This window comes from Carcharodon carcharias, chromosome 28 (genome assembly GCF_017639515.1).
Source record: "Carcharodon carcharias isolate sCarCar2 chromosome 28, sCarCar2.pri, whole genome shotgun sequence".
NCBI lineage: Eukaryota > Metazoa > Chordata > Chondrichthyes > Lamniformes > Lamnidae > Carcharodon > Carcharodon carcharias.
Genome location: NC_054494.1, coordinates 39,191,576 through 39,218,397, shown reverse-complemented (window position 1 = coordinate 39,218,397; position 26,822 = coordinate 39,191,576). Strand labels below are relative to the sequence as shown.

The window sequence follows — 26,822 nt, the reverse complement described above, 5'->3', positions numbered from 1 at the left end:
GTGATGGCATCAACGGGCTTTACTGGGAGAGTATAGTCATGACTGAGAGCCTTTTGACACATGTGGAGCGGCTAGAGATGTTTTTCATTTCTAACACATCCTCGATGACCCTGATAATCCAGCTCTTAGTCAGGCAGTGGAGAAAAGGATGATATTTTTGGATGAAGCAGACCCGGAAGTGCTTGTAACACCGGCCGGGATTTTCCAATCCTGCCAGCAGGGGGCATCATTGTGGGCGGGACAGTGAAAATTTGGTGAGTTGTAGACTTTTGCCCGCTCTCCAAATTTTTGGGTCCTGCCTGCGGCGACGGCCACCGATGGTGGGGCTAAAAAATCCTGCCTGCTGAAGAGTTTGCTCACTCACAGTAACCCGAAGGACACGCCACTGTCGGACATTTTGTGTAAGTTTGAGCAACAGTATAGTCCTAAGCCATTGGAGATAGCAGAAACCAAAGGTTTGCAGCAAGGAATTAGCTGCCCTGTGAGGGAATCGGAGAATTTGTCACGGCTTTGAGAAAGCTGTCCCATTGTAATTTTGGAGAATTTCAAGAGAGAGCATTGTGGGACAGGTTTGTGTGTGGTTTAAAAAGTCAGTGCATTTGCATTAAGTTGCTGATTTTGCCGAAGTAAACTTTCAACGTAGTTTGCCAAATGGCATTGCCCATGAACATGGCAGAACATGACTTGAGAATTCAGAGATAACAGCCACCAGTCGCCTGCTGAAGTAAACAAGCTGTAGTTGAGTAAAGCCGAAGGTCCCAACAAAGGCAGTTTGTGATACCACTGCCGGTGCTTAGGCTAAATCTTGTGGCATAGATTTAAGGTAGTGGGGAATGTGAGGAAGAATTTTTTCGCCCAGAGGGTGGTGGGAATCTGGAACTCACTGTCTGAAAGGCTGGTAGAGGCAGAAACCCTCATAACATTTAAGAAGTATTTGGATGTGTACTTGCGATGCCCATGGCATACAGGGCTATGGGCCTAGTGCTGGAAAATGGGATTAGAATAGTTAGGTATTTGTTTGACAGCTGCAGACTCGATGGGCCGAAGGGCCTTCTTCTGTGCTGTAGACCATCATGACTCTATAACATTGGGCATAGATCTGTCCATTTGTGAAGGCAGAGTGCTACAGCTGCAAGAAGAAGGGTCGTCTTGCCAAGGCACATCAAATGAATGTAAATCGAGAAAACATTGGCCAGGGCACACCGGAAAACCCACACCGGGACACACGCACATACCTCGGGCTGCACACACATACATACACACATGGACACGGACACACACAGGGACATGCACGCGCACTGGGACTCACACACACACACACACACACACACACACACACACACACACACACACACACACACACACACACACACACACACACACACACACACACACACACACACACACACACACAGTCGTCGACCAGCACAAGGTTGATGTGCTGTTTGTGACTCATACAATCTAAAGCACCAGGATATCTAGTGGAAATTCGCAGGGCATCATAGCCAAGCAGATGAAGTCATATGGGTTCTTTAGATGGCTCAATGATGAGATCTTGAAACTTACATATTTAAACATCAATCTTAATTATTAACCTTTAACTATTTACAGATCCCAGGTTACTGTCATGCATGATGCTGTTACCTCCACACAGGCTAGTTCCAAAGTGTTCTCTCTGGACTGTACTCAGTCTATTACCATGTGCCTTTATTCATCATATGATGGGTGGTGCTATTCTTCAGTCCTACGTTAACCCTTATTCTGCAAAGTGCCATTACATTACAATGGCATGCAGGCACATTGGATAGAGCTCTAGTAAACATGGAGGTCCACATGGGCGCATCAGTTAGCATGATTCTAGAACCACTATACTGCGAAACGTTGAGTGAGCATTATCTGGAGAAATCACACATAGAATTACGAAACAATAGAGGAGAGAAAATTACCATAATTTGAAGTGTGTTGACACCTGTCACATACAAGGAGCAATGTGCAAAATTGTCCATCATTGTGGTGAAGGATGAAAAGTCAGCCTGGTTAGGAAGAAACTGGTCAGCAGCACTTAAGTTCAATTGGAACAAGCTTTTCTTGCACGATGACATGATCACCAAGTACCCTCAGGTGTTTGAATATAAGGCCAACATACAAGTTCAGAGGAACACAAGATCAATTTACTGCAGGCCTCATCCAGTGCTCTATACTCAATGGAGAAAGTGGAGCAAGAGCTGAAAAGACTTGAGACTGAGAACATTATCCCTAAAGTAGAACAGGTGTAATTGGGCTACTCCCCTAGTGGTAGTACCAAAGTCAGATGGGAGTGTAAGAATGTGTGGGGATTATAAGTTAACCGTAAATCAGGCACTGGAATAGAATCCATTCTATACCTTGCCACAATTTTACAATGTTGTCAGGAAGCCAGATTTTTTCAAAATTAGACCTGACAAATGTCTATCTGCAACTTGAGTTAGACGATGACCCGAAGTCGCATTTGACTATTAATACACACATGGGCCTATTTCAGTTTCATTGGCTGCCATTTGGTGTTTCTTCAACCCTTGGAATTTTCCAAGAGGTGACAAATCAAATTTTGCAAGGAATTCCAGGAGTAGTGTGTTATTTGGATGACATACTTCATCCAGCTCCAAACAGACAAGCCCGTGATGACAGACTGAATAGGGTGCTCCAATGTTTGGAGGCATAAAATTTGGGCAAAGGTACGCAAATATGAAATGTTTCAAAACTCTGTAGAGTATTTGGGTCACAGGGTAGACAAAGGTAGTTGCATCCCACCAAGAGTAAGGTTCAAGCAATAAGAAATTTGCCACACCCTCAGAATATCTCTTGAGCTCAGATCTTTTTTGGGTTTAGTGAATTACTACAGTAAATTCAAACAAAATTTGGTATAATTGCATCCATTGAATGAACTCTTGAGGAAGGGTATTCGGTGGGATTGGATGAGGGAGTGTGACAAGGCATTCCAGTTATATTAAAATAAATTGGTAGATGGTACAATGCTTGTACATTATGATGTGTCCAAAAGGAAGCTGACGTGTGATGCCTCTCCAAACAGCGTAGGTGCTGCGATCTCTCACCTGTTGGATAGTGGTGAGGAGAGACCGGCTGCAGTTTCACATACCCTCACCATCTAGAAGGACAAGGTCAGCAGATAGATGGGAACACCAACACCTGGAAGTTCCCCTCCAATCCACTCACTATCCTGACTTGGAAATATATCGCCATTTCTTCACTGTCGCTGGGTCAAAATCCTGGAACTCCTTCCCTAACAGCGCTATGGGTGTACCTACACCACATGGACTGCAGTGGTTCAAGAAGGCGGCTCACCATCACCTTCTCAAGGGCAATTAGGGATGGGCAATAAATGCTGGCCTTGCCACTGACACCCACATCCTTATTATTGGAAGGGCAGGACTGTGTGTGAGTGATCGAAGAGGTGAAGAGAGAACTTTAAACACAGGGGAAAGTCGGACAAAGAACTGCAATTTACCATGATTCTTGGGGGTGCAAAACTGCCACAGTTAGCACCACGTTAAAACACTGAAGAAAATGATCAAACTCTGTCACAAATTTTACATTTCACAAAATGTGCAGGATCTCTTGCCCACTCCTTGCCTCTAGAATGTGGATGCCTGGTAAAACTGCAGTTTCTCTCTCTGGACATTTTCATTGCTGGTATTTGAAAGCAGCAATAAATCAGGCGCAGTCAAATTCACAGCAGCCAAGAAAGAAACTGGTGCTAGAAACTGCTTCTCCTGGCAAAGAAGGGACCATTTTGTCCCCTCCATGTTAACGATCCCACCAATGTGAATAATGTTTGTGGCTTCCTCCAGCGTCCCCTCATTGGCCGTCTCTTTTTGAGGCCCTGCAATTATTTAATCCTAGGTTTGTGTTCCAGATTACATATGAGCTAGGTTCTAAATTAACCCTGCAAGATGGAGAGTGGGATTAAATTGTGTTTCCTGAAGATGATACAGGATCGACCAGCTCTGTGGGTTTTATATTGTGCCTTTCATGTCAGTAAACAGCATAAGGCTGTAAGATTTACAGAGGTGGGAGGGTGGGCTTGGGGATGGTAGTGCAGAAATGAACACTGCCATGTTCAGGAGGTCAGGAGAGGCGATTGGAAACCCAGTCAGAAAGGTGGGTTTTAAGGAGGCATTTAAAGTTGGATGGAGAGAGAGGTTTGTGGTGGGTGTCCCAGAGAGTAGGCCTGAGGTGAGTCGGAACTTTGTCATCGATAACAACACAAATGGAATTGAAGGAATGCAGAGAACGTCACAGTCAGAGCACTGAGCAAAGTTGCCAAATCTCCAGGATTGCCCAGACGCAGTGGAGCAACAGGGAGAAAAGCTATAGGGGCATTAAAAAAAATGTTTTTTTTTTAAACTATCTTTGAATAATTGCTCATTCATTATAATGACTTGAACTTTTTATATTTGATGAAGAATCATCTGATTGGAGAAACAGAGCCTGTTATCTTTCCAAGTGGCATGGAAGATAAGGGCATTGAGGGTAGGTGAATTGGACAACAGGTGCCAGGAGTGTGGGCATCCGGTAGGTGCAATCATGACTCTCAGGAGGTCAAAATTTGTCAAACTGGAGTTGGCAGGTTGAAAGGTGTGAGATGTAAGGCTGGAGGAGATTAAAAAGTTAGGGAGGGTCTTGGTCATTGGAAGCTGAGGGCCCTCAGTGCTTTGAGGACTGACCAGTGTGGATGGGTGAGGGCAAGGGTGATTGGCAACCAGTGCAGGACTGATGCACCTTGAATAAGCTGGAGTTCCAGGATGCAAGGCCTGAAAGAAGGAAATCAGATAAATCAAGTCCAGAGGCGCCAAGGAGTGTTTCATAGGTAATGGTGGTGGGGAGGCAGGTGATGTTGCGGGGTGGAGTTGAGCAGCTCCAGTTGACGAGATGGGATGTAGGGTTGGAACCGTAAAGCAAAAGGACCATAACATGTTAAAAATAAAGTGTAAACTGTTTAATTTGCAACAAATTGAAAGTTTGAAAGAGCTCCCACTTTCTACCAAATGCTTCACCTAGAAGGGAAATCTCTCAGGGTTACCATTTTGAAGAAAAGAAGCCATTGAAGTGGAGAGTGCAAGTTGGCCATTTTGTACTGATATATTTTGATAAATTGCCATCATTTACAAATTTCATTACAGGTTAACAGATTTTATAAAGATTGACAGCTTAATTTTAAAGCAAAATTTAAAGCTTGCTAAAGAAAGGAGACTGTAGTTGTAATAGTGAAAGCTAGTTGTGGTAATTAGTTGATTTACGATACAGCCACCCAGTGATTTCCAAACGCAGACAGCAGAATCCTTTTGGGATTTTGTTTCACTTCTGGCCTGACACTTTGGCACAGTAAAAGTCAACACACAGGAAGCAACGCCCTGCTGTACAGGGGGAAAATTATGAGTGAAGAGATCCCCTCCTTTTTTACCTTGACCACATCTGCAGACTTTTTCAAAGAATTAAATTAATTTCACATGAAATACGAAACAGAGGAAATTGTCATGACTGTGTTTATAATGACGCTGCATGAGGAATTCTTGTTCCAAAGCCCAGCAACAGGAATAAAATTGATGACACATCTTTCAGGAGACACTAATGGATATACAAAAGTGAGCCTTTGGCAAATTTTGTCAAACTGCGCGTCTGTTTTGGAGTAAAACTTGGATAAATATGAATATGTTCAACAGTGTGCACATTTCAGTAAGGGTTGTGTTCCCTCACTTTAGTGTAGAATTCATCTGTTTTGTTGTTTACTTTCGTTCTATTTGAAACTGGACAATGATGGTAGATTTGGTGAAACCAATAATTGGAGTTCATCTTTTATTGAATGTGAACATTTAGATTGAAATTGTGATTTCTTTTTCTACTGCAAAGTATGAAGAGTTGATTGCAAGTTGCTTTTTGGGACCCTGCTCCACATAAACAGTTGATAACTCTGGTAAGCATGTATAAATTTCATTCAGTGGACTGAAGATGTGTTTGGGTTAGATACCTTGGTAGCCCTCTTTAGATGAATAATCTGCCCTTGATCCCGATCTCCATGCTTAACTGTGATAGCTATTTACGTGTGACAAGCTGTTTACCATTGTGACTCGTAATTGACTTTGACAGTTATTTGTGTTTGACAAACTGTTTTTAGCATGTCGACAAACACCCATCTCGCTCAAGAAACTCAACCAAAACTGCGACCAAAATAAGAGATAGCCAGGACGAGATTGGATTTGCGAGCTGTGAGGCAAAACCAGACCATTGACTGAATGCGGCTTGACCCTTGAAACAGTTTGAGTTCCCAGCTTGGTGAAATGAGTCATCAGTACTTTTCCTGTCTTAGTGAAAATTTGCTATGAGATGTACTTGTATACAGACAATGAGCTTTAACGTTGTGGTGCGTGCAGTCACTGCTAATGAACAGCCCCAAGCTGTAGCAGTACTCCAACGCTGGGAGGCTTTGAACAGCTGATGATATTGCATTAATTTCCAGTTTTGTGAGCAGCTTTCTGGCTGCTCCTCATATCACATCAAAGGTTGGACTGATGTTTATTGGAGAATCAGATCAAGAAGAGCCGTTGCTAAGTCATCCAGAAGAATTGTAATAGTTTTGGTCTGGATACCGCCTAATAATTCACATTTTGCTGCCTTAAGTTTTTAGAAACTTCCACCTAGAAATTGCTTTAAGTGAATTGAGATTATTTTTGGTCTGCTGTTTTAGTGCAGGCATTAACCTATTTATTTTAACTGGGTTAACAACTGTGCAAAAATAAGGGTCAGCAGAATGTCATAAGAACACATTAAGCATACATCAGTAAAAGTCTTTTCTATTTTTCATTGCACCTTTATGGATATGTTAAATTCAATTCAGTAATCTATGGCTTGATATCAGGAAGAAATGACCAATACCGCTGTCTCATTGTGAACCTGGTTTGGTCTGGCCGACATGTGACTTCAGTTCCATGCTATGTGGCTGACTCATTCAAAGAGCCAGCACAGGCACACCAATTTGAATGGCCTCCTTCGGTGCTGTAAGATTCAATGGTTTGGCAACTTCTAATGTCCTCTGAAGAGCCCTTTCGACCAACTCGATTGTACAAGTAATCATTGCAACTTAACATCATCATGAGCGTATCACCACAAGGGCTGCAATGTTCATAAAATAAGGTCCATCTCCACCCTATCAGCGCAACTAAGAATGGGCAGTAAAGGTGGCATTGACACAGCCCAAAAACAAACGTTAAAGGAACAAGGTTGTGTATAACCTGGTACCTGTCAATAAGCTCATTAGCTCCTGATTTACATATGAACCAGTGACATACATTTGTTCAAATATATCATGCTTATTATATGGTCCAAGAGGAATAGAATATTCAGTACTGAATAATCATCTCTGCATTACAGAAAACTTCTCCTGTATGCTTAATATAATGGACTTGTATTCATTGCATTCCTAACATGTATTCCACAAGAATTAATAGGGGGAGATGGTGGTGTAGTGGTAATGTCACTGGGCTAGTAATCCAGAGGTCCACGCTAATGCTCTGAGGACATGGGTTCAAATCCCACCATGGCAGCTGGTGGGAATATAAAGCTGGTCTCAATAATGGTGACCATGAAACTATCATCAATTGTCATGAAAACCCATCTGGTTCACTAATGTCCTTTAGGGAAGGAAATCTGTCATCCTTACCTGGTCTGGCCTACATATGACTCCAGACCCACAGCAACATGGATGACTCTTAACTGCCCCCTGAAACAGCCTGGGAAGCTGTTCAACTCAAAAGCATTTAGGGATGGGCAGCAAATGCTGGCCTAGACAGCAACTCCCACATCCATGAAAGAATAAAGGGAAAAAAATTAATGCCTCATATGACATGTAATATTTTTCCAAGGAGAACATATCCTGACTGGTTCATCGATTTCCTAAAGTCCTCACTCCAGTCATTCTGAGAGAAAATGAGGGCAGTGGTGGCAGGGGGAGAGAGATTCCCACCAAACATTGATCTTTATTTTCCAAGCTTCTCAGCCTGGCTAAGGGCTGGAGCATGTCAGGGACACTGGTGTTATCATTCGAATGATTCTGTGGCTCAGCTGCCAAACATTAAGGTAATTAGAGTTTAGGCTATTATAGGCACAAATCCAGGAGCAGTCCTTTAAGCACTCAGACTGTCCATTGTCTTTGTGTGTAGACTACATATAATCCTTAGCATGATGAATATACAGGGCTCTTCATGGTCAGAACAGTAAATACTAAGACCTCACAGATTGAAATCACTTACCTGTTGAACAAGAAACTGATTTTCTACCTTTTTTAAAAAAAAATCATCTTATCACATGTTGGTAATAGATGTAAAGGCTTGGAAATTATGCTTATATAATTGTGCAAACACTTATTCCTGTGAAATTCCTTGCAATTGTGATGGAGCCATTAGCCCATATAGATTTTGATGCTGGGACCAAACAGTTTCCTGCAGCTCTTGGTGAACATTTGAAATGGAATCAGCCAGATTCACGCTCCAGGTTTGCTCTGGCCTTCAGTTTAGATAGCGCCTGGGAAGTTTCTCAAAATGAGTGGCTGATCAGAGGCCAACTGCTCCACACAGGCGAGGAGTTGGTGAAGCGAATAGGAAATCTTTCTGGATCTTTCTCATACAGTTCATTGTAATATTGACAGAGACCTTTCATTATGTCTGGAGGAGAGGTTGAGCAATTTTTTATTATATAAGAGGGAGAGGTGGCACTTAAGTGGTTTTTAAAAGAAAAGGCACCTTACAGCCCAACAAGAGGCAAATGTAATTAGGAATTAAAGTGATGAGCAGGAACGGTAATTTTACACTTGAGTATTTGAGCTGCTAGCGTGTCATAAAAAGGATTGCCAAGATCGCGCCCTGACCATACTGTGGTTAGTTAAATAGTCAAAATAATCATTTGAGGCCTTGTCTTTTAAACTCAAACGCTCAGAGTCTATTCCTGGCAATGACTCCTTCACACTTTGCCACCTCCAGAGACGATGACAGCTATTCTGGAATCAACAGTTGTGGGGGTGATGAGTGCATGCGATCACTGTAATTCGGACCATCCTGGTGAGTGGTAGGACAGAGTGAAGACCAACTGGCCACTTCCTAGAATCCAGGCGTTCGTGGAATATTGCACAGCTGCGCTTTCCCCTTGGAATTGAAGCTTCCAAAAGGCAAAACAACAATGTCACAGCCATGGAAAGCGAAACAGACTCTCGGCCTTTAACAATGGTGACATTTGCAGATAGAGTTGGCAAGGAGGGAGAGGACAGGGGTGGGGGGTGGGTGGGGTGTCGGTTTGATATGAACAAAAGTGGAACTAGGAAAGCAGCTGAAGAATGGTGCCGATGGTTAAAGTGCTGTAGCCTTTAGAAGTGCAAAGTATAGATGATGAGGGAGCTATGGTTTACTTAAACCAGCTGCTTCATTCAGACAATGAGTTTAGGGCTAGAGGACACCGATTTGAACTAGGTCAGCGATTAGCTTTCTTTCCCATAGGGCAGAAGACACGTGGAAGAGACTGCCAGTGAGGGCAAATCATTTGGGGCCAATGGACATGTAGATTGCTATCTGTTGAGGGTTATTGAAGGCATCAACAGAACCATTTGATTGAAAGATCTTCGCATTCCTCAAAGTAAAAGGCTAAACAGATAGTGAGTGGCCGGGAGGCATCTGATTGAATGATCACACACGCCCTTGAGAAAAGTAGGTTTGGTGGGCTGAGTATCTGCTATGATCGTACTGAATATACATTCTACTTGTGTATATTATGCCCTTATACCCTTAAGAAACAGGGTGACAACTTGGTTTGCAAAAAGCTAAGATTGCAAGAGAGAAAGGTGAATTCAGCAATCAGTGAATTGAACAAATGTTTGGGATTGGAGAACAGGAGAGGTCAGAAAAAAGAATTTGTGATTTCAACAAACTGCAAACCACATAAAATGAAATGTAAAAAAAAATAAGTTGCCAAAAGATTTCTCAGTTGAAAGACACTTTGCTTACTGAACTTATCTGTAACCGAGAGTTAGGAATAACTAAATGGTGATTACAAGAGAGCTTTGTGTCCAGCATACTTATGAAGAAAGCTACTTTCCTTTGCAATTTGTTCTCCATTTCCATTCACTTCAACGTGATAAACTACGCCAGATTTGTTTGCACATATTTGAAAAGAAGTGTGGAACAAAGCAATGCAGAAATCTGAGTTACTTTGCATCGGAGCTCATTGCATAAGACAGCTTTAGTATTTGGTGTCCTTTGTGAGATGGAATGGAAGCTAGCCTTTCAATTCACAGGTCTCCTGCAAAGATTGGAGCTGGAAACATGCTATCCAATGGCAGTTATTTCATGACAGGTCTGGTAGAAACTGTGGGTGCAGGCAGCTGTCTGCGGGGTATTAAAATTGGGGACTCAGAGCTGGCAACTGAACAGAGGATGGTTGAGCTTGCCAACATTTGAAAAATGGCTGTTGACATTTGGCTCATTCCACTTCCAGCAATAACTATCAAGCAGTGGCCAAAGAGCAGAGCAAGTCACAACAGTAATAAATGACGTTTGCTCTTGTTTGACCGAGCATTTTGGAACATGTGATCTGAATACAGTGCATGCCAGTCAATGGGCACAGTGCCAGCAGGAGCTTGTAAACTGAAGGAAACATTTCCCAAGCTTGCAGCCTATTTCCGTCACATTGTACAGAATATCTCCTGACCACCACTGTGTCAGCCAACAACTTGGAGATGGACTAGGACTCATGGCAGGACTGGCAACAAACAGTCTATTTACTCGGATCAGCAAAGTCTGTTTATTGAGTCTTACTGAAGTCAAGTCCGCTGCAAACTTATGTCTGGAACTGCAGCAACTTTCCCCCATAACAGCAGGATTATTTCCCCAGAAAAATGCAGCAAGTGGAGAATAGTTACACAATACAGATTGTTTGTGAGATCAATCCCACTCAGTTACAACAGTCCAGTCTCCAGGTGTGATTGACAAGAGAGTTAACAGTCATCTCCGTTCTGGCTGGGAATAGTATTGTCACCAGTACGCAACCTATGTTGTAGATGCCTCACCTCATCTAATTATTAGATAAAGCATAATGTCTCCCCATCTCCAAACCCAGGGAGCACTTTCCATTAAAGTGGTGTCTACTCCTGTGGTTTCAGGATTCGTAACACAAAATGCAAAAGCAACGTGTTGAAATCTTCTTTATCCATTCACCAAATACAGATTAGAGTTCTTGTTCATCAACTTCTGGTTATTTATCTGTCAGCCTGCAATAGTGGTTGTCCCCTTGTTTCACCATCATATCGTGCCAAATAGGTTTGAATCCGTGATCTCCACACAATAGTATTGTCCAATTTGTTAGCTGTGAAAATCCAGTTGTGGCTAATTGTGCTTTTCATAAGTAAATATTAAAAAAAATGAGTAGATGACACCATCATTGGGCAAGGGATCTAAATACTTGACACCCTTGAGATGGAAACACCATCCATACTGGACCCAGGAGAAGAAAGCAAGCACAACCCATTAAAGCTGTAGAGCAGTTCCAAAGTAAACATCATGGCAATGGGTGAGCAGTGTCCAACCACAATCTGGACATATCATGTAGTTCCTGTCTACAAAACATACTTCCTGAAGTCTTGCTCATTCAACTTATTGCATCTTTAGTTCCTATGGAGGGATTCTATCAGCGCTTACCTAAACTCCAAGGGTGATATTGTGGGCAGTGATTACATAAATCAGGCTGGAATATAAATGATTGAGGGGTGATTTGATTGAGGGGTCTAGTACCTTGAAAGGAATTGATAGAGAGATATGGGGAGTCTAGAGCGAGAGGGCATAACCTTAAAATTAGAACGCAGCTGTTCAGGAGAGAAGCTAGAAACCCTTTTTCACACAAAATATGATAGAAATATGGAACACTCTTCCAAAAAAAAGAGTAGATGCTGCTCAATTAAGAATTTTGAATCTGAGATCAATAGATTTTTGCTAGACGAGGTTATTAAGGGGTTATGGGATTCAAGGCGTGTGGCTGGAATTAGGACGCAGCTCAGTCATGGTCTCATTGAATGGCTGAACAGGTTAAATATAATAACCTTATCTCACTGTTAAGTAACTCCAAAGCCTTTGAATTCTCCAACGAGTGGCTAAATGACACTGCCAACTACTGCCCAGGCAACAAATTTGACACTGACCTCCATCATATCTGAGAGTGAGATGGGCTTGTTCTGGTGTTTCAAGGTCTTGTGCAAACGTTTTCAAAAAGGAAACTTGAGTTCTCCCATTGTACTGTCCACATGCCTCCCTTGAAGATGTGAAAGAAATAGATTAGCATTCGTTTTCATGTCAGCGGTAAGATCACATTGCGCATGAGTCGACTGCCACTTTTTCCTGCACAATAAAATTCACTGCATTTTAAAGATTTTTGCTGTGTGAAGGATTTTGAATTATTCCTGAGGTGAAAAAGCCTTTTTTAAGCAATAATCCATCTTTACAACATATTCAGTAGATTGCATCCTTAATTCTGTATTTATTATCTGATGTGGTTGATCTTTTTATTTTGCTCTTGATGGGCTATTACAGTGCAGCAAAAAAATTATCCCATCACTTCTCCTCGATGCACTGCATCCCCGATTGACTATGATGAATTGTCAACAGCCCTCCTAAAATAAACAGAACAAAATAAATGTGACACTACGTTACCCCTCCCCTAAGACTGATTTTCATAGTTCGCTCATACTATACTAATGAGTCATAGCCCCTTCACAGGTGAAAGAAGGCAAACAAGTGTAGGAGGCCTTTCAGCTCACCAGGCCTAGCTACTCTGCCATTTTATAAGACATGGCAACTCTTAGCCTTTTCTCCATATCCCTGAATATTCCGACTTCCCATTTAAGTAATTATCTTCCTTTTGACGAACTGTGAGAGTGCTTGATGCTGAGAGATTGTTTCTGCTGGCTGGAGAGTCTAGGGGGGGTCATAGTCTCGGGATGAGGGCTTAGCCATTTCGGACTGAGGTGGGGAGAATTTTCTTCACTTAAGAGGATTGTGAATCTTTGGAATCCTCTACCCGAGAGGGCTGCAGTTGCTCAATTGTTCCGTATATCCAAAACTGAGACAACAGATTGTTGGGCTGACTGGGAATTGAGGGATATGAGGATTGGGCAGGAAAGTGGAGTTCAAGTCAAAGATCACCTATGATCTAGTTAAATGATAGAGCAGACTCGAGGGACCACATGGATGACTAATGCTCCTATTTCCTATGTTCTAATGAACAGCACATTTGACTCCACAAGCTGTGAATGTATTATCAACAAGTTCTAAATAATCAACAAATTTATTTCGCTAAGCATTCTCATTGCTTGATTTTGACCCAGCATCTGATTTGGAAGTTAAACGGATGCATTTAATTTGTTTTTATAGGCAAAAGAGTTTCAAATGTTTCGAAAATGTCATGCATTTGTCAGTGTCAACCTGACTTGATGGCCGCATTCTTGCCTCTATCTCCAGAATATTGCGAGTCTCGAGATTTAAGCATGTAATCTAGACTGACACATGAGTAGTGTAGTGATTGAGGGTGTGTTGCGTTGTCAGTGTCCCTGATGAGACGTAAAGCCAAGGTTTAACAAGTCTGTTGGTTTGGGTGGACATTAAAGATCTTGGTGATATGATTGAAGAAGAGCAAGGAAGTGTCCTGGCCAACATTCCTTCATTGACCACCGTCACCAAAAATGGATTGACTGGTCATTCATCTCGTTTGCTTTGTGGAGGACGGCCAACTTGGCTACCATGTTTTCCCTCATAACAATACAAGCTCTATACCTCAGATGGAACTAATTGTTTAGGAAGCATGTTGGATTGCCCTGATGATGTGGAAGACACATATAAATAAATCATATCCTTCAAAATAATAAAAAAAAAATCTATTTTACAACTTGGAGAAAAGCAGACCGCTTTTGGCCAACATTGTCCCTCAATTAATATCGCAAGAGTAACTGTGGACACTGCTTTCTTCTAATGTATATGGACTTTGCTGTGTAAAAAGTAATTGTCTAAATAACAATGGTGACTATAATCACACTGAGGATGTGGTAAGAGAGTATATAAATGTAAGTTGGTTCTTTTCTTTCAATGATTTTTATCAGCTTTCAGCGGGTGAAAGCCGGTCCACAAAGTGTCTAAAAATATAGTCAGCCCATGGCTCGTGACCAGGTGTTCGTCTCAGCAAATGCTCCTGAATGTATAAAGAGTTTTGCAGTAAATAGGCACTGTTTGCAGTTGGGATAAGGTGATGAATGAAAACACTTCCTACTGATTGGGAGCCAATTGATGATCCTGGTTTGTCCCAAATGAGGCTTCTGAAAATAGCGTCCACGGGTCTTATTTACTGAAACATTCAAGTAATGTGAGAACTCCCACATCCTCCACTACGTATTTGTTCCTCTATTACACCATGAACTATCGCCACGGATGCTTCGCTGGCTCTTCCATTTTTAGACAAAATAGCTTAGGACAGCTGCAGTGTTACGGCCTTGTGACTTATGATTAATATTGTCTGAGGGCTGGGTGGTAAGGTTTTAGGTCTGGCCTTTACAAGTGTGAAGAGGTCACAGGTTTATAATACCAATACAAATTGGGCCTCAACCATGTTGAACACTAAATTGTCAGGGTTAGCCTGTGATAAAATGTGTTTTTGTCTAATCTCGTCCCGAGAAACACACACCTCTCCCTCGTTCTCTTAAATGTGATTCCTTCCCTTGTTTAGGCCTCAGTGTACCTTACTGAGAAGGTGAGTGGGATGTGCGTTGTCCTGCTTTAGACTTATTCGAATGCCACTTTCTACACAAGTACTAAGGATATGCCAAGATTATAGCTCTTAAATTTTCATTCTATGCCTGAGGAGGGAGAAAAAAGGAAGACTTACATTTACACATCACTTTTCATGGCCACTGGACATACCAAAGCATTTGACAGCCGATGAAGTACTTTTGAAATGTAGTCACTGCTGAAATGTAGAAAATGTGGCAGCTAATTTGTGCACAGCAAGCTCCCACAAACAGCAAGTCAGTAATGGTCAGATAATCTGTCTTTGCAATGTTGATTGAATGATAAATATTGACCAGGACACTGGGGATAACTCTGCTCTTCAAAAATAGTGTTGTGAATCTTTTACATCCATCCAAGCAAGCAGATGGGGCCTCGTTTTAACGTCTCATCTGAAAGACAGCACCTCCAACAGTGCAGTACTGACTCCGTACTTCACTGGAGTGTCGGCTTTGACTTTTGTGCTCAGACCCTGGAGTGAGACTTGAACCTGGAACTTTGTGACTCCACAGTGGGAGTGCTACCAACTGAGCCACGCCTGATGCTCAGGGAAGGCCTTCCAACCGATGCTCTAGTTAAGTACAGTCACTATTGTTATACTGTTGAATACAGTAGTCATTTTATACACAGCAATACCCGCAAAAAGCCTGCACTTCCGCAGCGTGGTAATCTGATTCGGATTGCCACTCAGCTCCTACTTTCCTACATGAAATTTTTTCAATCCTATCTCACCCGAACCTTCTGACTCGAGCCGGGCAAGATCTGGGCAGTGCAGTGTGTCCCAGGGTCTAATGTCGAGGGCAGCTCAGTTGTATGTAAGGAGGCCGTGCCCCTGTTTTTGCAGCACTAGCTGCTATAAACCAGATCAATTAAAGGTCTAGCCAAGTATAATGGTTCTTTTACAGGCCGTGGAGAAGGTGTGTATAAGATAAGTGGGTGGGATTTGTTGGGGGTGGGGCAGAGGGGTCAGGCTGGGATTTTCTCCAGGTGGGGCAGGTCAGGTTGAGCCTCGGTGGGGGGGCTGCTGGTGAAAGTCGTGAGTTGGGCCTCGGTGAGGAGTCCTGATTGTGGGGTGGGGGGCAGGGGGGAAGTCCCATGGGGGGGGAAATCTTTGTTGGGGGTGGGGTAATCAGGAGGTTCAGGGAGTCCCCTGGGGGTTTCGGGGGCATGAGAGAATTCCTGTGGGAGGTTGGTGTGTGTGTCTATAGAATAGTAACCCAGAATTAGAAATGGTTTTAATCCTTCTAACCTTTTCTGGGTAACTATTAATGTAACACAGTCGGAACCGTTTGAAGTTTGCGATTCAAGTCGCATTTTTGGATGGCTCCCAGTGCAGGGCCATTGCCCAAGGGAAGTTTGCACTTCCCAGGCAATCGTCTGCAAACCTTACCTGGGAAATTCCGGGGGGGTGGGGGGGGGGGGTGTTGGTTTCCCGCTTCATCTTTGGCCCTGGAGCTTGGATGTTACAGCCGATTATCACTACCCCCTTGGTGGTAGCGTTGTCGTTTGTAGCCAAATAATGGACTGTAGCCAAATATTAGCTCCATTTGAGGGCTATAGCCTGAAGCATTGTAGAATTAAGCTTCTGTGCATTGTTTTAACATTCAAAGTGAGAACATGGCCATCAGTCAATATCGGTCTAGCTTGTGACTCTAATCACTCCCTACTGTTTCAATCACATTGAGCCAGTTGAATGAATTATATTCCCACTGTGACTGAAGGTCAAAAGCCAGTAAGCAGTTGTCTCCTGCACTGCAGCTGAGATGTTGTTGCCTGAAGACGTAACAGTGGACTGAGCACAATAAATAATCACCAACTTTGAGGCTGTTCCTTTGTGTCTGCTGTTATCTGTGAATTTCCAACCAATAAAAAATTAGTTGGATGTTTTTATAATCTTTGGTGTTGCAAAATGCATCCACTGTGACACCAGTTATATACAGCAAGTTAAATCCCAGTAAAGATTGTAGTTCTCCCAAAATCAATTAGTCGGTATCCAAAAAATCTACGAAACCAATTTTAATCTTTGGAGAACTAGAAGTGTTTTTTCTATTCATATTATCTATTAAAAATGTTTTAAATCTCATCTGTGTGCATTCCCTGCCAACTTTATTCATTCTATGTTTCTATGTATTCTATTTATAATGGATACTGCCCAGAAAAACTTGTCAAGCTTTAAGTACAACCCCTCCTGGTATAGGAACACAAGAAATGGGAACAGGAGGACTAACAAGGCAAGGGAGTACACGATGAATGGTAGGACCTGAGGAAGCACAAAGGATTGGAGGTACCTTGGTGTACATGTTAGATCCTTGAAGGCAGCAGGACAGGTAGATAAAGTTATGAATATAGTTAAGGTGGTTAAGAAGGCTTTTGGGATCCTTGCCCTTATTAGTCGAGGCATTGAATATAAGAGCAGGGAGGCTATGATGGAGCTGTATAAAGCATTAGTTAGGCCGTGTCTGGAGTAGTGTGTGCATTTCTGGTCGGCCCCGTATAGGAAGGATGTGATTGCACTGGAGAGGATGCAGTGGAAATTCACCAGGATGGGCTGGGCTGGAGAATTTCAGCTATGACGAGATACTAGATAAGCTAGGGTTGGTTTCCTTAGAGCAGAGATGGCTGAGGGGGGGGACTTGATTGAGGTGTACAAAATCATTAGGGACATATGTAGGGTAGTTAGGAAGAAACTTTTCCTCTTAGTAGAGGGGTCAATAACCAGGGGTTCTAGATTTAAGGTAAGGGGCAAGAGTTTGAGGGGATTTGAGGAAACTTTTTTTCACCCAGAGGGTGTGGGGGGGTTGGGGTGGGGGGGTGGTATCTGGAAAGGGTGGTAGAGGTGGGAACCCTCAAAACATTTAAGAAGTATTTAGATGAACACTTGAAACATCGCCGCATACAGGGCTCCGGGCCAAGTGCTGGAAAATGGAATTAGAATAGATAGGGGCTTGATGACCGGCATGGACATGATGGGCCGAAGGGCCTCTTTCCATGATGTAAAACTCTGGCTTTGACTCTGATTAGACCACACAGCCCGTCAAGCCTGCTCCAACATTCAGTACAGTCATGGCTGATCTTGGACTTCAACTCCATAATTCCCATCCGTTCCTCTTATCCCTTAATTCTCTGAGACCAAAAATCTGTCTATCCGAGCATTAAATGTGTTCAACAATGGAGCATCCACAACCCTCTGAGATAGAGAATTCCAAAGATTCACAACCCTCTGAGTGAAGTAATTTCCTCTCATCTCAGTCCTAAATGATTGGCCCCTTATCCTGAGATTGTGCCCAGGTGTTTTAGATTCCCCGACCAATGGAAACAATCTTTCAGCATCTATCCTAACAAGCCCCCTCAGAATTTCATAGGTTTCAATGAGAAAGCCTATCATTCTTCTAATCTCTAGAAAACATGAGTCCAGTTTACTCAGCCTCTCACCCCAGGACAACCCCTTCATCCCAGGGACCAATCTAGTGAACCTTTGCTGTACCACCTCCAATTCAAGTATATGGCTTCTTAAATGTGGAGACCAAAACTGTGTACACTACTCCAGATGCGGTCTCACCAAAACCCTGTACAACTGTGGTAAGGCTTATTTATCCTTGTATTCCAATTCCAATCCCCTTGCAATAGAGTTCAACTTGCCATTTGCCTTCCTAATTGCTTGCTGCCCCTGCATGCTAACTTTGTGTTCCTTGTACAAGCACACCCAAGTCCATTTGGATGCCAACACCTACAAGTTTCATTGCCTCCAGTGCGCAATCCTTGGTGGAAGGGTGTAACTGCCGCCTGATAAGTTTACATTGACAGTTCCCATTACAGATGTGAACTTTGGAATTTATAACGAACAGAACCTATGACTTCAAAATAGGGACTGGATTGTGTGTATCCTGGTCCAATAAAAACCCCTCTCTCTACTGCCACGTCTTATGACCATGACACTTCGAAATATGAGCATAGAAGCAGAAGAATGCTGGTCAGCTCCTCGAGGCTATTCCGCCTTTGAATTAGATCAAGGCTCATCTGTATCTTAACTCCATCTACATGCCTTGTTCTTTAACCTTTCATAGCCTTGCCTAACAAAAGTCTATTCATCTCAGTTTTGAAATTTTCAATTGATTTCCCCCTGCCCCAGCCTTTGGGAGAAAGTTCCAGATTCCCACTACCCATTAAACGGAGTGTCCTGACATTACCCCGAGCTGCCTCGCTCTAATTTAAAACATTGTGGCTTTGTTTCGGACTCGCTCCCCCCAGGTTTTGATAGAGTCAGCCTGTCGACCATATCAACTCCTTTAGCCATGGCAACTGGGAACATTTAAATCAAATTGATTAAATAAATATGAAATTAAAAAGCTCAGCTCAATAATCATGCTTATTGAAACTACCAGATTGTTATATAAACCCATCTGGTTCACTGATGCCCTTTAGGGAAGGAAATCTGCCACACTTACTTAATCTAGACCTACAGCATTGTGGTTGACCCTTAACTGCCCTCTGAAATGTCCCAGCAAGCCACTCAGCTGTATCAAAGTGCTACAGAAAAGTCAAAAAGGAATAAAACAGGCCAGACCACTTGCATCAGACATGGCAAAGGCACATTCAGCCCAGCTAACCCTGTAAAGTCCTTCCCACGAACATCTGGGGACTTATGCCAAAATTGGGAGAGCTGTCCCATAGACTCATCAAGGAGCAGCCTGACATTGTCATACTCATGGAATCATGTCCCAGACACCACCATTACCATCTCTGGGTACATCTTGTCTCTCTGGTAGGACAGACCCACCAGAAGTGGTTATACAGTTGGCAGTGGCCCTGGGAGTCCTCACCATTAACTTCAGACCCCATGAAGTCTCGTGGCATCAGGTCAAATACCAGGAGGTTTCCTGCTGCTGATTACCTACTGCACTCTCTCAACTGATGAATCAGTACTCCTCTGTGTTGATGTCCACTTGAATGAGGCACTGAGGGTAACGAGGGCACAGGATGTACTCTGGGTGGGGAACTTCAATGTTGTAAATCAAAATTTGACACCTAGCCACATATGGAGATATTAGGACAGGTGACCAAAAGCTTGCTCAAAGAGTTAGGTTTTAAGGAGCATTTTAAAGGAGGAGAGAGAGGTTTGGGGAGGGAATTCCAGAGCTTAAGACATAGGTGTGGCTGAAGACACAGCTCCCAGTGGTGGAGTGGAGTCAGTTATTGTAGTCTGTTATTGATAATGAGGCAACAGTAGGAACTGAAGTAACATGTTGTAACATGGAGCACTGGACACAACTAGATAACTGCCAGGAATCTTACCACATCCACATGGAGGTTTATTGCTTTGTACAAAATCGAGGATCTGCAAGATTCCAGAATTGGAAGCGTGCAGAGATCTGAGGGTTATAGGGCTGGAGGAGATGACAGAGACAGTGAGGGGCGAGGCGATTGAGAGTCTTAAAAAGAATTAGAATTTTAAAATTGAGGCATTGCCAGGTGTAATTGACTGCATTCATGTAGTGTTAAGTGCACCAGGGAAGAATCCCGAAATGTACATTGTTTAAGAAGGGCACCATTTGTGTGATGGTCTGTGAAGCAGATGTGAAAATTAGATCATATGATTTGTTGGCAGGTATTTGAGGTAACTAATATGGTAACATTATTTTAAAATAATTACTGATCTGATAAGTACAAAGCAATAAACTTCCATGTGGATGTGGAAAGATTCCTGTCAGTTATCTATTTGTGTCCGGTGCTCTATGTTGCAACATGTTACTTCAGTTGTAACTGCTGCCTCATTATCAATAACAGACTACAATCTAGAGAACTGACCATCCCTTCTGTAAAAATATCCTCTCAAGGATATTTCTTGATGTGCTGCAAGTTCTGGAAAGCAGGAGTTGTAAGCAAGAGGCTCTGAGGTACCTTCCAGTAAGCAAGCAGTGTGCCAATGCTTCAGTCTGACGCCTTTGTTTCCATTGTTTGCGCTGTTCCCTTATCACCAGTGCCAGCTGCTGCCATGCTCACTACTCCCTCCTCCTCCCTGAAACCTTTAGATCTCAAAATGCCTTGTACTTCTAAGCCAGTGCTTAGTGCCATCACTCCTGTGCTCAGTGAAATACCTTGTCTCCTGGTCTGACAATGCCTCCATTTTAAAATTCTCATCAGTCCTCACCCTTCCTTATCTCTACAGCCTTCTGATCTTTCCGTGCTCCTCCAAACCTGGCCTTTTGAGCAGCTGTGATTTTAATCACTCTGTCATTGGTGGCCACCAGGTGTGCCGGTGGGCCACAAGCTCTGGGGAATTTGCTCCCTCAATCCCCCTGTCCCTTTATATCTTTCCCTCTTTAAGATGCCTCTCAAAGCTTACCTCTTTGAGCGGGTTTTGGTTGTCTGCCCTAATATCTTAACGGCTCATTGGCAAATTTTGATTGATAACGCTCATGTGAAGTTCCTTGAGATGCTTTACTAAGTTAAAGGTGCTAAATAAATACAATTTGCTGTTGTTGTAATTTGTACAAATCCATTCTTAAAAACCCCAGTACAAGAGGATGTAAATGTCCAGCAGAAACCAAGACAGACCTTTCACGATTAAGCAACTTGGAATTAACAGGATTACACTGTAATGGTGTTTTGCTGGAACAGATAACAAAATGAAATCTGCCATCTATTTTTAATTTATATTTGTGCTGGAGGCATGTATGAAGATGATGTTTTCATGGGGCAAAAACGTGGAAATGGGGATTAGAGCAGCAATGCAATCAGGCTCCAGGCTTCCGAGGCAAGGCTAGCAGATATCAGCCCAAATTTTCAATGTCAGAAGGGCCCTGAGCCTTAGACAAAATGTCGCTAGAGCCCTGATTCTGGAAGTCCCGCCCCTGAGCCTGGCACACACCATTTTTGTCAGGGGTGTTGGAGATGGTGGAGCTTTGCACATCCAGAGACAGCACATGTTAAAGTGCTGCTACCTTCAAAGAGATGCAGTTTTCATTGCTGGGATATCCACAACAAGACTCTTGGGTTTCAGACATTTCAGGGAAAGCTCTAAAGTGCCAGAGTTATTTAAAGAGGTACCCCTTTGGAGAAGTCTAGGTACCCCTTTGGAGAGGTAGGATGCCCTTTGAGATAGTTAAGAGTAGACATGAATGTGTGTATAAAGTGAATAAGCTCAGTGGAAATGTCAAGCTGTCAAGTCATTTAACTCCCCAAGCCCTTTAAATTTTCAAAAAAATCCAGCCTGCTGTGGCTGATGCAATTTCACTAGCTGTCTGTTGACATAAGTATGAGGGCTATCATTATATGAATAGTGCTACATGACTGATTCAACAGCTGATCATTATCACAGTGGAGGGGTTGGGAGTGGGGTGGGGTGGCGTGGCGGTGGTGTAAGTTCACAGTTTGACAGATTCAAGTGGTTATTAAATCCTTGTGGGGCTATGAATACAAATGTTTGTTTTCATAGGCACTTGAGTACTTGAAGGAAATGTTTGTTTTTTATTTGAAGGAGCTTAAATGCCTTGAATGAGTTTTTTGTGAATGTGTGTGTGTTTTTAAATAGTTAAGTCTGCAATAGACACTTGGAACTTTATTTTATTTTATTTCATCGTGTCTCCTGAGGTCTACCCATGGTGGATACAGGGTGTGTTGGCATGGAGGGCATAAGGGCAAAGGGTGCTGAGTCATGGGTTGGCATGAGTTGGCACAAAATTGGCATGGGGTGGGTAGAGTGGTATAGGTTGTCATGGAAGATATGAGTGGCCATAAAGCATGGGTAGGGGCATAGGTTGGCAAAAAGAGTATGAGAGGCCATGGGATGGGGGGCATGAGGTGGCATGGCCCATGAGATGGCCAATCCATTGTAACGATGTCTGTCACTGGCTGTTCACCCTGTAGGTTATTCATTGCTCCATTTCTGACTTTTTTTCCTGATATGTATAAGCTCAGCATCGTATCTTTTGGGACCAGTTCAAATCAGTTTAGGTATTTAATTTGATGCTTCACTCAACTGTACAGAATGATCCCAAGACACTTTTCCCTTTGACTGCTAATTACAGCCAATTATGCTTCAAACAGGCAGGTGCTGGCATCCTCCAACCTCCAGCCAGGAGTAGATGCTTGTTGGGGAGTCATGTCATAAGGTTCCCTGGACAACAAGGTCAACAACAATTTGCATTTATGTATTGCCTTTAAGGCTGGTAAACATTTTAAGGCACTTTAGGTGAGCATGATATCAGAGAAATGTTAACACTGAGCCACAGAAGGAGACATTAGGACGGGTTGAAACTTTGTCAATGGGGTGAATTTTAAAGACCCTCATGACGGAGGTCAGAAGTGTATTTTAAAGACCCTCATGACGGAGGTCAGATGGAGGAGAGATAGAGATCTGAGAGGTTTCAAGAGGGAATCCTCAAATATAGGGCCCAGGTGTGGCTGAAGACATTGCAACCAATGATGGAATATAATGGAGAGGCCAGGGTTGGAGGAACATAGAGATCTCAGAGGAATGTAGGGCCAGAGGGGTTTATAGAGACAGGGAGGCCATGGAGGACTTGAATAGGAGATTGAGAATTTTTAAATCGATGCATTGCTAGACTGGGAGCCATTGTAGGTTAATGATCAAAGGGATGATGGATGAACACTACTTGGTGCAGTTTAGAATACGAGCAGCAGAATATCATGAGAATGCATTGCGCACCCATCCATTAACCTCACGTGAGAGCAATTTCTATGGCCTTGGTGAGCACCAAGGTGTGGAACTCACAGACTATTTTCATTTTTAAGAAAGTTTGTCTAGCGAGAACCTGTCAAATAATGTAATGGCACTGAAACTCTTATTTGTTAAATGATGCTGATGGGTGAATGGGACTTTGAGAGACTGCAAGTGAGCAGGAATGTAAAATCACACATATCTGCCTGACCACATCAAAAATTATGGATCTAGCATATCTTTATCTTTGTTAATCTTTATAAAAAAATCCTCTTTAGTAAAGGGAATGTACACATATTCGACAACAATCGACAAAACCTGTCAAACGTGGAACTATGTAGCCTGAACAGTGAAATACAAGTCGGAAAAGAATCCTAATCAAACTGTTTTGCATTATAGCAGAGCATACCTTAAGCACCGAGTTCAACTCTGGGTTGTCAGCAAGAAAGTCTTGCATTTATCTAGCGCTTTTCATGATCTCAGGATGTCCCAGAGTGCTTTACAACCAAGAAAGTACTTTTGAAGTGTTGTCACTGTTTGTAATATGAGGAATACAGCAGGCCCTACATTCCTCTGAGATCTCTGTGTTCCTCCAACTCTGGCCTCTCCATTATATTTCATCATTGGTTGCACACAGCAAGCTCCTACAATCAGCAATATGACCCAATAATCCAATTTTGTGATGTGAATTGAAGGCTACATATTGACCAGGACGCTGGAGCAACTCCCCTACTCTTCTTCAAAATAGTGCCATGGGATCTTTTATGCTCATCCAAGAGGATAGACGGGGTCTCTGTTTAATGTCTTGTCCATAAGACAGCACCTTTGACAGTGCAGCATTCCCTTAGTAATGCATTGAAGTGTCACCTTAGCTTTTTTTGCTCAAGTCTCTGCCAAGAGATAATGGAGATAGTCAGGTCCTAGAGGTGAGGTAGAGAGAAGCTGTGATGTTGACCCCTGTTGTCAGGGATTGGAATTATCTAGAAAACCCGGAGAAAGCTGTGTTTCTCTATCCGGGATGGAGGCAGCTGAGTGGAGATCTGGCAAAAGTGTACAAGATGTTTAAATCAGCAGAGTAGGTGGATCTAGAATATTAAGTTGAGAATAGGACAGGGGGTGAAATAGGGTCAATAGAGTAAAAGGTAAAGTTAGGTCCAACAACAAGAAATTCTTCATACAAAGTGATCCAAGTTTGACCCAACTCCCCAAGGTGAGTAGAGAAGGGCAGAATCCTGACATCTTTTAAGGAATTGTGAGGAGAACTTTCATTCACTCTGGATGGATGAACTAAGGGGGTTGAATGACCTACCCCAACCCGTAATAAACATTGATGCATTTCAAATTGTCACTGTGGTTGTGTGCACTTTGGAAGCTTTGCATTATTGGGAAGAAGGGGCTGGTGTCAGGACAATGTCAGAACAGTGGCTGTGTTTGGGTTGATCAGGGGATGTAAAGGGTTCTATCCAGGGGGACAACTGGGAAGAAGATGTGACTTCTGATCCAATTCTGACTCCTGGTTTTCCCTGCTCCCTTCAATGTTGAGGGTGAATTGCTCTTTGTGCAAGGCAAGTGGCAGAACTTGACCATCCAGTTCTGGAGAGTTGCAACCCACGTGGTATCCCTTCTTCCCCTGATTTTCACTATGCTTATCGCCTGCGTTGTCAACTCACCAGGAGATTTGACCTGTGGTAGCTGATCATCCAGGCGAGGATGGAATCTGTGAAGCTTCTGTGATGCGTTTAGTGTATTGTCCTGATATTGGGCCTCACATATTTGGAGCCTTTGTTTCAGTGAACCCCTCAAGAAAACAGCAGGGTAGTTTACTATTGAAGACAAACTTCACTGGATTTCTAGCTGCCAGGTTTGTGGTATTACTGACTCAACAATTGCCGGATGCAAACGGTTTCTTCAGCAATGTTTTTAACAGCTTGTACAGCAAGATTTTCCCCCAGAAAGTGCCTTGGCCCAGAATTTTTTTATTTATTCTTTCAAGTGTTGTGGGCGTTGCTGACAAGGCCAGCAATTGTTGCCCACCCCTAATTGCCCTGGAACTGAACGGCTTGCTAGGCTATTTCAGAGAACAGTTAAGAGTCAACCACATTGCTGTGAGTCTAGAGTCACATACCAGGCCAGACCAGGTAAGGACAGCAGATTTCCTTCCCTAAAGGACATTAGGGAACTAGGTAGATTTTTATGACAATTGATGATAGTTTCATGGCCACCATTATTGGACAAGCTTTCAATTCCAGATTTTTTGAATTACACAGTAAATTTCACCAATATCATTAAAAAAAGTGCAGTATATACATTTTGGGGCCCTGGATTTAGGTCAGTGAAGTGTGGCCCTGTTGGGAGAGGGTACCAACCCACTTGCTTAATTATTGTCTATTTTCACATTTGTAGGGATGTACCAGCTATTTCTGTAGCTGCGCTCCCCAGAAAGTAGTAGGTTGTGTGCGCGTGCGTGTAGGTCCAGGAGGGGGGTGGGGGGAGGAGAGCGGGAATAATGATCTATATATCAATATGATTACCTCTGTGTATAACTTGAAGCATGTAAGAGAATTTGAGTGCATTTGCTTTCCGATTTGAAAACAGGTCAGTGAATGAGTTTTAAAAGCTTCTTTCAGGGGTAACTTTTAACATCTGGGTCTTTGATTTTGCTTCAGAGAAACCGGGGTAAGATTTTCAAAGGGTGGGAAAGGGTGTGTTGGAGCCACAGACTTGACACCTGGATGAGCTCCAGGTCCTGAGCCCAGGCCTGAACTGCATTGCTGTGGCGACACTATTTTTAAATGTAAATGGGCTGATAGGGAAGGAGGCGAGCTCAGTGTCCAATTAAAGGTGCCGAGCAGGTCCAGGAGGTGTTAGGCGCTAGCGGTAAAAAGCAGGTAGCTGTCAAGTTGGGGGCTGCTACTGTCTTACTGAGTAGAGCAGGCAGCTTATAAAAGGGCCTGGAGGATAAAGGCAGTACAAAGTGGCCAAGGACACCAAATCAAGGTACAGCGCTCCAGCCGGCACTCGTTGACCCCTCACATTACACAAAAAAAACAAGGATGGAAATGAAGTTTCTTTTACCCCCATGGTAACTTTGCCAGCTATGTGTTATTGTGCGTTATTGTAACTTTGACAGCTGTGCGTTATTGTGCGTTATTGTAACTTTGACAGCTGTGCGTTATTGTGCGTTATTGTGCGTTATTGTAACTTTGACAGCTGTGCGTTATTGTGCGTTATTGTAACTTTGACAGCTGTGCGTTATTGTGCACCAGACTGTTTGGCTTCCTGTG

The 26,822-nt window shown here is 43.0% G+C and overlaps 1 protein-coding gene across 7 annotated transcripts in view; it reads left to right on the top strand.

Annotated features, from left to right (window-relative positions):
• The window catches only part of camk2g2 (calcium/calmodulin-dependent protein kinase (CaM kinase) II gamma 2), a 351,948-nt gene that overhangs the window by 152,535 nt on the left and 172,591 nt on the right, over positions 1 to 26,822 (top strand). The window lies entirely within an intron of this gene.